This window comes from Ascaphus truei, unplaced genomic scaffold (assembly GCF_040206685.1).
Source record: "Ascaphus truei isolate aAscTru1 unplaced genomic scaffold, aAscTru1.hap1 HAP1_SCAFFOLD_319, whole genome shotgun sequence".
In the NCBI taxonomy this organism is placed as follows: domain Eukaryota; kingdom Metazoa; phylum Chordata; class Amphibia; order Anura; family Ascaphidae; genus Ascaphus; species Ascaphus truei.
The window spans coordinates 15,942-27,739 of record NW_027456169.1 but is presented as its reverse complement, the minus strand read 5'-3'; the positions used below and the strand labels follow the sequence as shown (position 1 = coordinate 27,739).

At 53.9% G+C, this 11,798-nt stretch overlaps 1 long non-coding RNA gene across 1 annotated transcript; it reads right to left on the bottom strand.

Moving 5' to 3' along the window:
- Nucleotides 1-836: 836 nt before the first annotated feature.
- Nucleotides 837-10,462, bottom strand: LOC142483313 (uncharacterized). Its single transcript, XR_012797299.1, has 2 exons — nt 10,093-10,462; nt 837-3,822 (listed from the first exon to the last, which is right to left on the bottom strand). It is a non-coding gene; the product is annotated as an uncharacterized LOC142483313 (long non-coding RNA).
- Between the last annotated feature and the right edge of the window lie 1,336 nt (nt 10,463-11,798).

The window sequence follows — 11,798 nt, the reverse complement described above, 5'->3', positions numbered from 1 at the left end:
AGAGGCATCTAAGAGGGGATATGATAACTATATACAAATATATTTGGGGACAATACAAGGAGCTTTCAAAAGAACTTTTCATCCCACGGGCAGCACAAAGGACTCGGGCCATCCCTTAAGGTTGGAGGAAAGGAGATTTCACCAGCAACAAAGGAAAGGGTTCTTTACAGTAAGGGCAGTTACAGTGTGGGATTCATCACCCATGGAGACTGTGATGGCAGATACAATAGATTTGTTCAAACAAAGGTTGGACATCTTTTTAGATGAGAAAGGTATACAGGGATATACCAAATAAGTATAAATGGGAAGGATGTTGATCCAGGGATTAATCCAATTGCCAATTCTTGGAGTCAGGAAGGAATTAATTTTTCCCCTTATGAGATATCATTAGGTGATATGACACTGGGGTTTTTTGTTTGCCTTCCTCTGGATCAATAAGTAAGTATAGATATAGGATAAAATATCTGTTGTCTAAATTTAGCCTGGATGAAATGGATGTACAGTGAAGGTAGAGTTTGTTGTGAGCGCAAGATGGAATACAGAGATATATAGAAGATATAGAAGATATATATATATATAGAGAGAGAGAGAGACACACAATTAGTGATAGTATTTGTATTTAAATCCAATTATAAAACGATATGTTTAGAATGGGGAGAGAGAGTAGATATAGTGGCTTTACTCACACGGCCGTGTGTGAGACCCTCACATCAATATAGTTCTTTGTACACAGGTTGTACCCCTCTGGATCAGTCCCTCAGTTGACCGACATCTGAATGGTGGACGACCAGCGTCCCTCCCGCAGTCCCAATAAGGATGACAATCGTAGAGACAGATAAAATGTATGCAGTTTAATAATAAGCGTATACAGTAACTCCCAGACAAACAGCGCTCTCCAGCGCAGGTAGCCGCGTTGAGCCCCCCAGTGCAGTTTCCTCCTGTTTCCGCGTCTGGTCAGCAGGACCGCTATCAGAGCGCTCGTGGAGGCTACGGAGGCTTTCAGTGGACAACAGGCTACACGGACCAACTAGGACCTACGCGTTTCGCAACTTCCTTTGCTTCGTCAGGTTCTGTCGGGGGTGTGTAGCAGGCTAGATACTTGCACCTTGTGTTCATTGCGTACAGGTGTTCGATTCATTACAGCGCTTCTCAGACATCCTTACTCCCTTAAAACATCTCGGTACGGTTCACAGACCGTACACGTGTTTCTGGTACAAATTAAAAATATTATACATCCCTTAAACCATTGAATGCATTGTTTATACTTCAGCTATATATTAAACATGTAATCTAATAGGAGATAGAATCGAGTCCATTATATTAGTTAAGAGGACTCGATCCCAGAGCAGGCAGATATAAAGTGGGTGTGTCTAGATGTTTAATAGCTTATTTTTAGATCACTATACTGATAAAATATGCCAGATCGTAGAGTAGCATATACACTCCTCGAATGTGAGATACAAGCACTCCATCTAGTGGGTAAAGGCATGAATAGCACACTATGGGATGAACAGCTGTGTTAGAATATTACAATGTGTTACGAGGGTTTGGTTACCTCTGGCACATCCCCCAGTACTATGTACATGGCTCAACATTTGGTAACTGCTCTGTAGATCACTCTGCTAACAGAATGTGTCAAACCCCAAAATGACACATACACACCACTAGGTAGGAGTTACAAACACTAACTAGTGGATATAGGAATGAGTGACACACATTTATGAGATAAACAACTAAAAATAGGCCAATATTAGGGCCTGTCATCTAATCACCCCACACTCATTGTGTGATATTACATATAAATCTGGTCAAAAGCGATCGCAATCAGAGACACAGAGATGTGTAGAACTTTACTTAACAATTAAACATCTTACAAAATAGTTATAGGAAACACTTTGCTACCTAAAATATTAACTCCATACATGGGGTATTACAATGCATAACGTAACACAATGGGTGAATAACTCTATACATGGGGTATTACAGCGCATAACGTAACCCAATGGGTGAATAACTCTATGCATGGGGTATTACAATGCATAACGTAACATAATGGGTGAATAACTCTATACATGGGGTATTACAATGCATAACGTAACACAATGGGTGAATAACTCTATACATGGGGTATTACAATGCATAACGTAACACAATGGGTGAATAACTCTATGCATGGGGTATTACAGCGCATAACGTAACACAATGGGTGAATAACACTATAATGGGGTATTACAATGCATAACGTAACCCAATGGGTGAATAACTCTATAATGGGGTATTACAATGCATAACGTAACCCAATGGGTGAATAACTCTATACATGGGGTATTACAATGCATAACGTAACCCAATGGGTGAATAACTCTAAACATGGGGTATTACAATGCATAACGTAACCCAATGGGTGAATAACTCTATACATGGGGTATTACAATGCATAACGTAACCCAATGGGTGAATAACTCTAAACATGGGGTATTACAATGCATAACGTAACCCAATGGGTGAATAACTCTATACATGGGGTATTACAATGCATAACGTAACACAATGGGTGAATAACTCCATACATGGGGTATTACAGCGCATAACGTAACACAATGGGTGAATAACTCTATACATGGGGTATTACAGCACATAACGTAACACAATGGGTGAATAACTCTATACATGGGGTATTACAATGCATAACGTAACCCAATGGGTGAATAACACTATACATGGGGTATTACAATGCATAACGTAACCCAATGGGTGAATAACTCTATACATGGGGTATTACAATGCATAACGTAACCCAATGGGTGAATAACTCTATACATGGGGTATTACAATGCATAACGTAACCCAATGGGTGAATAACTCCATACATGGGGTATTACAGCGCATAACGTAACCCAATGGGTGAATAACTCTATACATGGGGTATTACAATGCATAACGTAACACAATGGGTGAATAACTCTATGCATGGGGTATTACAGCGCATAACGTAACACAATGGGTGAATAACACTATACATGGGGTATTACAATGCATAACGTAACACAATGGGTGAATAACTCTATAATGGGGTATTACAATGCATAACGTAACACAATGGGTGAATAACACTATACATGGGGTATTACAATGCATAACGTAACCCAATGGGTGAATAACTCTATCATGGGGTATTACAATGCATAACGTAACACAATGGGTGAATAACTCTATACATGGGGTATTACAATGCATAACGTAACACAATGGGTGAATAACACTATACATGGGGTATTACAATGCATAACGTAACCCAATGGGTGAATAACTCTATAATGGGGTATTACAATGCATAACGTAACCCAATGGGTGAATAACTCTATAATGGGGTATTACAATGCATAATGTAACCCAATGGATGAATAACTCTATACATGGGGTATTACAGCACATAACGTAACCCAATGGGTGAATAACACTATTCATGGGGTATTACAGCACATAAGGTAACCCAATGGGTAAATAACTCTAAACATGGGGTATTACAATGCATAACGTAACACAATGGGTGAATAACTCTAAACATGGGGTATTACAGCACATAAGGTAACCCAATGGGTAAATAACTCTAAACATGGGGTATTACAATGCATAACGTAACCCAATGGGTGAATAACTCTAAACATGGGGTATTACAGCACATAAGGTAACCCAATGGGTAAATAACTCTAAACATGGGGTATTACAGCGCATAACGTAACACAATGGGTAAATAACACTATACATGGGGTATTACAACGCATAACGTAACCCAATGGGTGAATGTATTAAATGTTGAATCTAAAAAGTAGAGAAAAATAGAGAAAAGGGCATTAGCAAAAGTACAGTGTATATACACAATATTATAAAAACAGTCTATTAATTACACATTGGACATGATCAAATAAAGCCCCTATATCTACAGTATGTCCACGTTCAAACCTAGTGGTGTTAGGGTTTTTAAGCTATAGATCCAGTAGGTCTCTTTTTGTGCTAACCGTGTCAGCCCCCACCGCGCGGGGACCAACTCAATCGCCGTGTTCAGACCTGTGCGGTTACTCTCATGTTTTACATGTGTTTGGGCACATTGTGTGTCATACGTTTCCTCCTTATATTGCCCATATGCTGCAGTATGCGGACCCTCGTGGTATACTGGCACGCCCAGGGCCGCCAACAGAAATCATGGGGCCCGGGACAAATGAAAGGAGCAGGGCCCCCCCAAACCCATAGTGCCCCGCCCCCCCGAACCCATAGCGCCCCCCGAACCCATAGTGCCCCCCCCCCGAACGCATAGCGCCCCCCCATAGTGCCCCCCTCCCCCGAACCGATAGCGACCCCATCCGAACCCATAGTGCATCTACCACGAAAAAATATTTTTTAGCGCGCAACTTTTACTTAACTGATTTCATATTGTGATACAAAAAAAACATTTCAATGTAACCTGTTTATTTTTATATTTTCAACAAAAGACAGGTGACTGCCTGTCTGGGTGGGTGACTGGGTGAGTGAGTGGGTGTGATTGTGAGTGAGTGAGTGGGTGCGAGAGTGAGTGAGTGGATGAGAGTGAGCGACTGGGTGGGTGAGAAAGTGAGTGGGTGGGTGAGAGTGAGTGGGTGGGTGAGAGAGTGAGTGGGTGGGTGAGAGAGTGAGTGGGTGGGTGAGAGAGTGAGTGGGTGAGAGAGAGAGTGAGTGGGTGAGAGAGAGAGTGAGTGAGAGAGAGTGAGTGGGTGAGAGAGAGTGAGTGGGTGAGAGAGTGAGTGGGTGAGAGAGAGAGTGAGTGGGTGAGAGAGAGTGAGTGGGTGAGAGAGAGTGAGTGGGTGGGTGAGAGAGTGAGTGGGTGGGTGAGAGAGAGAGTGGGTGGGAGAGAGAGAGAGTGAGTGGGTGGGAGAGAGAGTGAGTGGGTGAGAGAGAGAGTGAGTGGGTGAGAGAGAGAGTGAGTGGGTGGGTGAGAGAGTGAGTGGGTGGGTGAGAGAGAGTGAGTGGGTGAGAGAGTGAGTGGGTGGGTGAGAGAGTGAGTGGGTGGGTGAGAGAGAGAGTGAGTGGGTGGGTGAGAGAGTGAGTGGGTGAGAGAGAGAGAGTGGGTGAGAGAGAGAGAGTGAATGGGTGAGAGAGAGAGTGAGTGGGTGAGAGAGAGAGTGAGTGGGTGAGAGAGAGTGAGTGGGTGAGAGAGAGAGAGTGAGTGGGTGAGAGAGAGAGTGAGTGGGTGAGAGAGAGAGTGAGTGGGTGAGAGAGAGAGTGAGTGGGTGAGAGAGAGAGTGAGTGGGTGAGAGAGAGAGAGAGTGGGTGGGTGAGAGAGTGAGTGGGTGGGTGAGAGAGTGAGTGGGTGAGAGAGTGAGTGGGTGAGAGAGAGTGAGTGGGTGAGAGAGTGAGTGACTGGGTGGGTGAGAGAGTGAGTGACTGGGTGGGCGACTGGGTGGGCGACTGGGTGGGCGAGAGAATGAGTGAGTGGGTGGGTGGGTGAGAGAGTGAGTGGGTGGGTGAGAGAGTGAGTGGGTGGGTGAGAGAGTGAGTGGGTGGGTGAGAGAGTGAGTGGGTGGGTGAGAGAGTGGGTGGGTGAGAGAGTGAGTGGGTGGGTGAGAGAGTGGGTGGGTGAGAGAGTGAGTGGGTGAGAGAGTGAGTGGGTGGGAGAGTGCGTGAGTGGGTGGGTGAGAGAGTGAGTGAGTGGGTGGGTGGGTGGGTGAGAGAGTGGGTGGGTGGGTGAGAGAGTGAGTGGGTGGGTGAGAGAGTGAGTGGGTGGGTGAGAGAGTGAGTTGGTGAGAGAGTGAGTGGGTGGGTGAGAGAGTGAGTGGGTGAGAGAGTGAGTGGATGGGTGAGAGAGTGAGTGGGTGGGTGAGAGAGTGAGTGGGTGGGAGAGTGCGTGAGTGGGTGGGTGAGAGTGAGTGAGTGGGTGGGTGGGTGAGACAGTGAGTGGGTGGGTGAGAGAGTGAGTGGGTGGGTGAGAAAGTGAGTGAGTGGGTGGGTGGGTGAGAGAGTGAGTGGGTGGGTGGGTGAGAGAGTGAGTGGGTGAGAGAGTGAGTGGGTGGGTGAGAGAGTGTGTGACTGGGTGGGTGAGAGAGTGAGTGACTGGGTGGGTGAGAGAGTGAGTGACTGGGTGGGCGACTGGGTGGGTGGGTGACTTGGGTGGGTGGGTGACTTGGGTGGGTGACTGGGTGGGTGGGAGAGTGCGTGCGTGAGAGGCAGAGTGCGTGCGTGGGTGGGAGAGTGCATGGGTGGGTTGAGTGGGAGAGTGGGTGGGTGGGAGAGTGGGTGGGTGGGAGAGTGGGTGGGTGGGAGAGTGGGTGGGAGAGTGAATGGGTTAGTGACTGGGTGGTGGGTGACAGTGACTGGGTGGTGGGTGACAGTGACTGGGTGGTGGGTGACAGTGACAGTTGAGTGGGTGACTTATTCTGACGGGGGGGTGCTGCTTCCTTGCCGCTTCCCCCCTGCCCCCGATGTCCCCTTGGCAGCTGCCCGGGGCGGGAGGAGAAGCTCGGGGACTGCACAGGAGGTGAAGCTCAGGGAGCGAGCGGGAGGTGAAGCTCGGGGAGCGCGCGGGAGGTGAAGCTCGGGGAGCGCGCGGGAGGTGAAGCTCGGGGAGCGCACGGGAGGTGAGCTCGGGAGCGCACGGGAGGAGAAGCTCGGGGAGCGCACGGGAGGAGAAGCTCGGGGAACGCGCGGGAGGTGAAGCTCGGGGAGCGCGCGGGAGGAGAAGCTCGGGGGGCGCACGGGAGGAGAAGCTCGGGGAGCGCACGGGAGGTGAGCTCGGGGAGCGCACGGGAGGAGAACCTCGGGGAGCGCACGGGAGGAGAAGCTCGGGGAGCGCACGGGAGGTGAGCTCGGGGAGCGCACAGGAGGAGAAGCTCGGGGAGCGCACGGGAGGTGAAGCTCGGGGAGCGTACGGGAGGAGAAGCTCGGGGGCGCACGGGAGGTGAAGCTCGGGGAGCGCACGGGAGGTGAAGCTCGTGGAGCGCACGGGAGGAGAAGCTCGGGGAGCGCACGGGAGGAGAAGCTCGGGGAGCGCTGAGGAGAAGCTCGGGGAGCGCACGGGAGGTGAAGCTCGGGGAGCGCACGGGAGGTGAGCTCGGGGGGCGCACGGGAGGTGAAGCTCGGGGAGCGCGCGGGAGGTGAAGCTCGGGGAGCGCACGGGAGGAGAAGCTCGGGGAATGCACGGGAGGTGAGCTCGGGGAGCGCACGGGAGGAGAAGCTCGGGGGGGCGCACGGGAGGTGAAGCTCGGGGAGCGCACGGGAGGTGAAGCTCGGGGAGCGCACGGGAGGTGAAGCTCGGGGAGCGCACGCGAGGAGAAGCTCGGGGAGCGCACGGGAGGTGAAGCTCGGGGAGCGCACGGGAGGGGAAGCTCGGGGAGCACACGGGAGGAGAAGCTCGGGGAGCGCACGGGAGGAGAAGCTCGGGGAGCGCACGGGAGGAGAAGCTCGGGGAGCGCGCGAGAGGTGAGCTCGGGGAGCGCGCGGGAGGTGGGATCGGGGGGCGCACAGGAGGAGAAGCTCGGGGAGCGCACGGGAGGTGAAGCTCGGGGGGCGCACGGGAGGTGAAGCTCGGGGGCGCACGGGAGGTGAAGCTCGGGGAGCGCACGGGAGGTGAAGCTCGGGGAGCGCACGGGAGGAGAAGCTTGGGGAGCACACGGGAGGTGAAGCTCGGGGGGCGCACGGGAGGTGAAGCTCAGGGAGCGCGCGGGAGGTGAAGCTCGGGGAGCGCGCGGGAGGTGAAGCTCGGGGAATGCGCGGGAGGTGAAGCTCGGGGAGGTGAAGCTCGGGGAGCGCACGGGAGGTGAAGCTCGGGGAGCGCACGGGAGGAGAAGCTCGGGGAGCGCACGGGAGGAGAAGCTCGGGGAGCGCACGGGAGGTGAAGCTCGGGGAGTGCACGGGAGGTGAAGCTCGGGGAGCGCACGGGAGGTGAAGCTCGGGGGAGCGCACGGGAGGTGAGCTCGGGGAGCGCGCGGGAGATAAAGCTCGGGGGGCGCACGGGAGGTGAAGCTCAGGGAGCGCGCGGGAGGTGAAGCTCGGGGAGCGCGCGGGAGGTGAAGCTCGGGGAATGCGCGGGAGGTGAAGCTCGGGGAATGCGCGGGAGGTGAAGCTCGGGGAGCGCACGGGAGGTGAAGCTCGGGGAGCGCACGGGAGGAGAAGCTCGGGCAGCGCACGGGAGGTGAAGCTCGGGGAGCGCACGGGAGGAGAAGCTCGGGGAGCGCACGGGAGGTGAAGCTCGGGGAGCGCACGGGAGGTGAAGCTCGGGGAGCGCACGGGAGGTGAAGCTCGGGGAGCGCACGGGAGGTGAAGCTCGGGGAGCGCACGGGAGGAGAAGCTCGGGGAGTGCACGGGAGGAGAAGCTCGGGGAGCGCACGGGAGGAGAAGCTCGGGGAGCGCACGGGAGGAGAAGCTCGGGGAGCGCGCGGGGGAGGTGAAGCTCGGGGAGCGCACGGGAGGTGAGCTCGGGGAGCGCGCGGGAGGAGAAGCTCGGGGAGCGCACGGGAGGTGAGCTCGGGGAGCACGCGGGAGGAGAAGCTCGGGGAGCACGCGGGAGAAGCTCGGGGAGCACGCGGGAGGTGAAGCTCGGGGAGCGCGCGGGAGGTGAGCTCGGGGAGCGCGCGGGAGGTGAGCTCGGGGAGCGCGCGGGAGGTGAGCTCGGGGAGCGCGCGGGAGGAGAAGTTCGGGGAGCACGCGGGAGAAGCTCGGGGAGCACGCGGGAGGAGAAGCTCGGGGAGCACGCGGGAGGAGAAGCTCGGGGAGCGCGCGGGAGGTGAGCTCGGGGAGCGCGCGGGAGGTAAAGCTCGGGGAATGCGCGGGAGGTAAAGCTCGGGGAATGCGCGGGAGGTAAAGCTCGGGGAATGCGCGGGAGGTGAAGCTCGGGGAGCGCACGGGAGGTGGGCTCGGGGGGCAGGCGGGAGGGAGAAGCTCGGGGAGCGCGCGGGAGGTGAAGCTCGGGGAGCGCGCGGGAGGTGAGCTCGGGGAGCGCGCGGGAGGTGGGATCGGGGGGCGCACGGGAGGTGGGCTCGGGGGGTGCACGGGAGGTGAGCTCGGGGAGCGCACGGGAGGTGGGCTCGGGGGGTGCACGGGAGGTTGGCTCGGGGAGTGCACAGGAGGTGGGCTCGGGGGGTGCACGGGAGGTTGGCTCGGGGAGTGCACAGGAGGTGGGCAGCTGGGGGAGTGAGATGTTCGCGGCTGTTGCTGCTGCGATGGCACACAGGAAGCTCTGGGGGTGGGGCGGGAGGCTAGCAGGCGGCTGCAGCATAGGGCAGGAGGCGCACGCGGGGGGTGTGGGGTTGGTGCTTCCCCGCCCTCCATCCCAAGTGGGGATCGAGAAAGCGAGAGGGGGGGGGGCGGGCCAGGCAGGGCCCACAGGCAGCAGACTGGACACCCTGCGGGACCTCGGCTCTGCGCATGCGCAATCGCCGCCATTTAAAATATAACGGCCAGGCGGCCGGGCCCCCCTGACTCACGGGCCCGGGAAGCCCGTACCCTTTGTCTCCCCCTGTTGGCGGCCCTGGGTACGCCCCACATACTGGAGTCCAGATGGGCACTGGAGTAGATACACAACATAGGAGGCACGACAACTGGATGTGCGCATGTCTTTCTTCAATGTAATCTGCTATGTAACAATGTAACTATGTAACTATGTAACTATATACAGTAACTAAGTAACAATATAACGATGTAACTATGTACAGTAACTATGTAACAATATAACGATGTAACTATTTACAGTAACTATGTGACAATATAACGATGTAACTATATACAGTAACTATGTAACAATATAACGATGTAACTATGTACAGTAACTATGTAACAATATAACGATGTAACTATGTACAGTAACTATGTAACAATATAACGATGTAACTATGTAACAATATAACGATGTAACTATGTACAGTAACTATGTAACAATATAACGATGTAACTATATACAGTTACTATGTAACAATATAACGATGTAACTATGTACAGTAACTATGTAACAATATAACGATGTAACTATGTAACCTAGAGGAGTTGATAACTAACTAGTTATGTCTGTGACAGGAGCCAGTAACGGTAACTATAGCAGTTCTCTGTCTGCGCTGCTGACACTCTTACCTCTCCTATCCGGTCACAGGCATATGAGGGCTGTGACCAGCAGCGCCACCATGAGCCGCCCCGGTGATACCCCAACGGGGGCAAAAGCTGGCACAGTTTCTGGCAAAGGTCCTGGAGATTAGAAGGAGAAATAATACTGAACATAGGACAAAATACAGGTCTGAACCTTTCATACTATATAACCAGCACCACGGACCCCCGATCACACTGCGTCTCTTCCGCTACTCGTCATCCTACAGACCCTCCCTCTGCGCCCCCGATCACACTGTGTCTCTTCCCCTACTCGTCATCCTACAGACCCACCCTCTGCGCCCCCGATCACACTGCGTCTCTTCCACTACTCGTCATCCTACAGACCCCTCCCTCTGCGCCCCCGATCACACAACGTCTCTTCCCCTACTCGTCATCCTACAGACCCCTCCCTCTGCGCCCCAATCACACTGCGTATCTTCCCCTACTCGTCATCCTACAGACCCCTCCCTCTGTGCCCCCGATCACACAGCGTCTCTTCCCCTACTCGTCATCTTACAGACCCTCCCTCTGCGCCCCCAATCACACTGCGTCTCTTCCCCTACTCGTCATCCTACAGACCCTCCCTCTGCGCCCCCAATCACACTGCGTCTCTTCCGCTACTCGTCATCCTACAGACCCTCCCTCTGCGCCCCCGATCACACTGCGTCTCTTCCGCTACTCATCATCCTACAGACCCCTCCCTCTGCGCCCCGATCACACTGCGTCTCTTCCGCTACTCGTCATCCTACAGACCCCTCCCTCTGCGCCCCAATCACACTGCGTCTCTTCCCCTACTCGTCATCCTACAGACCCCTCCCTCTGTGCCCCCGATCACACTGCGTCTCTTCCCCTATTCGTCATCCTACAGACCCCTCCCTCTGCGCCCCAATCACAATGCGTCTCTTCCCCTACTCATCACAGACACCTCCCTCTGCGTTTCCCAATCATACTGCGTCTCTTCCCCAACTCATCACAGACCCCTCCCTCTGCTTTTCCCAATCATACTGCGTCTCTTCCACTACTTGACATCCTACAGACCCCTCCCTCTGCGCCCCCGATCATACTATGTCCCTTCTTAGCCACCATCCTACAGACCCCTCCCTCTGCGCTCCAATCATACTGTCTCCACCCCTACCCACCCTCCTACAGACCCCTCCCTCTGCGCTCCAATCATACTGTTTCCACCCCTACCCACCCTCCTACAGACCCCTCCCCCTGCATCGCCAATCTTACTGCGTCACCTCCCCTACCCGCCATCCTACAGAGTCCTTCCTGTGCCCTCCAATCATACTGTGTCTCCACCCCTCCCACTGTGTCCCCGATCTTACTGTGTCTCCCCCCTACCCACAATCCTACATACCCTTTTCCTGCGTCCCCGATCATACTGTGTCTCCTCCCTACCCACAATCCTACATACCCTTTCCCTGCGTCCCTGATCATACTGTGTCTCCTCCCTACCCACAATCCTACATACCTTTTCCCTGCGTCCCCCATCATACGGTGTCTCCCCCCTACCCACAATCCTACATACCCTTTCCCTGCGTCCCCCATCATACTGTGTCTCCCCCCCTACCCACAATCCTACATACCCTCCGCGTGCCCCCGATCATACGGTGTCTCCTCCCCTACCCACAATCCTACATACCCTTTCCCTGCGTCCCCCATCATACTGTGTCTCCCCCCTACCCAAAATC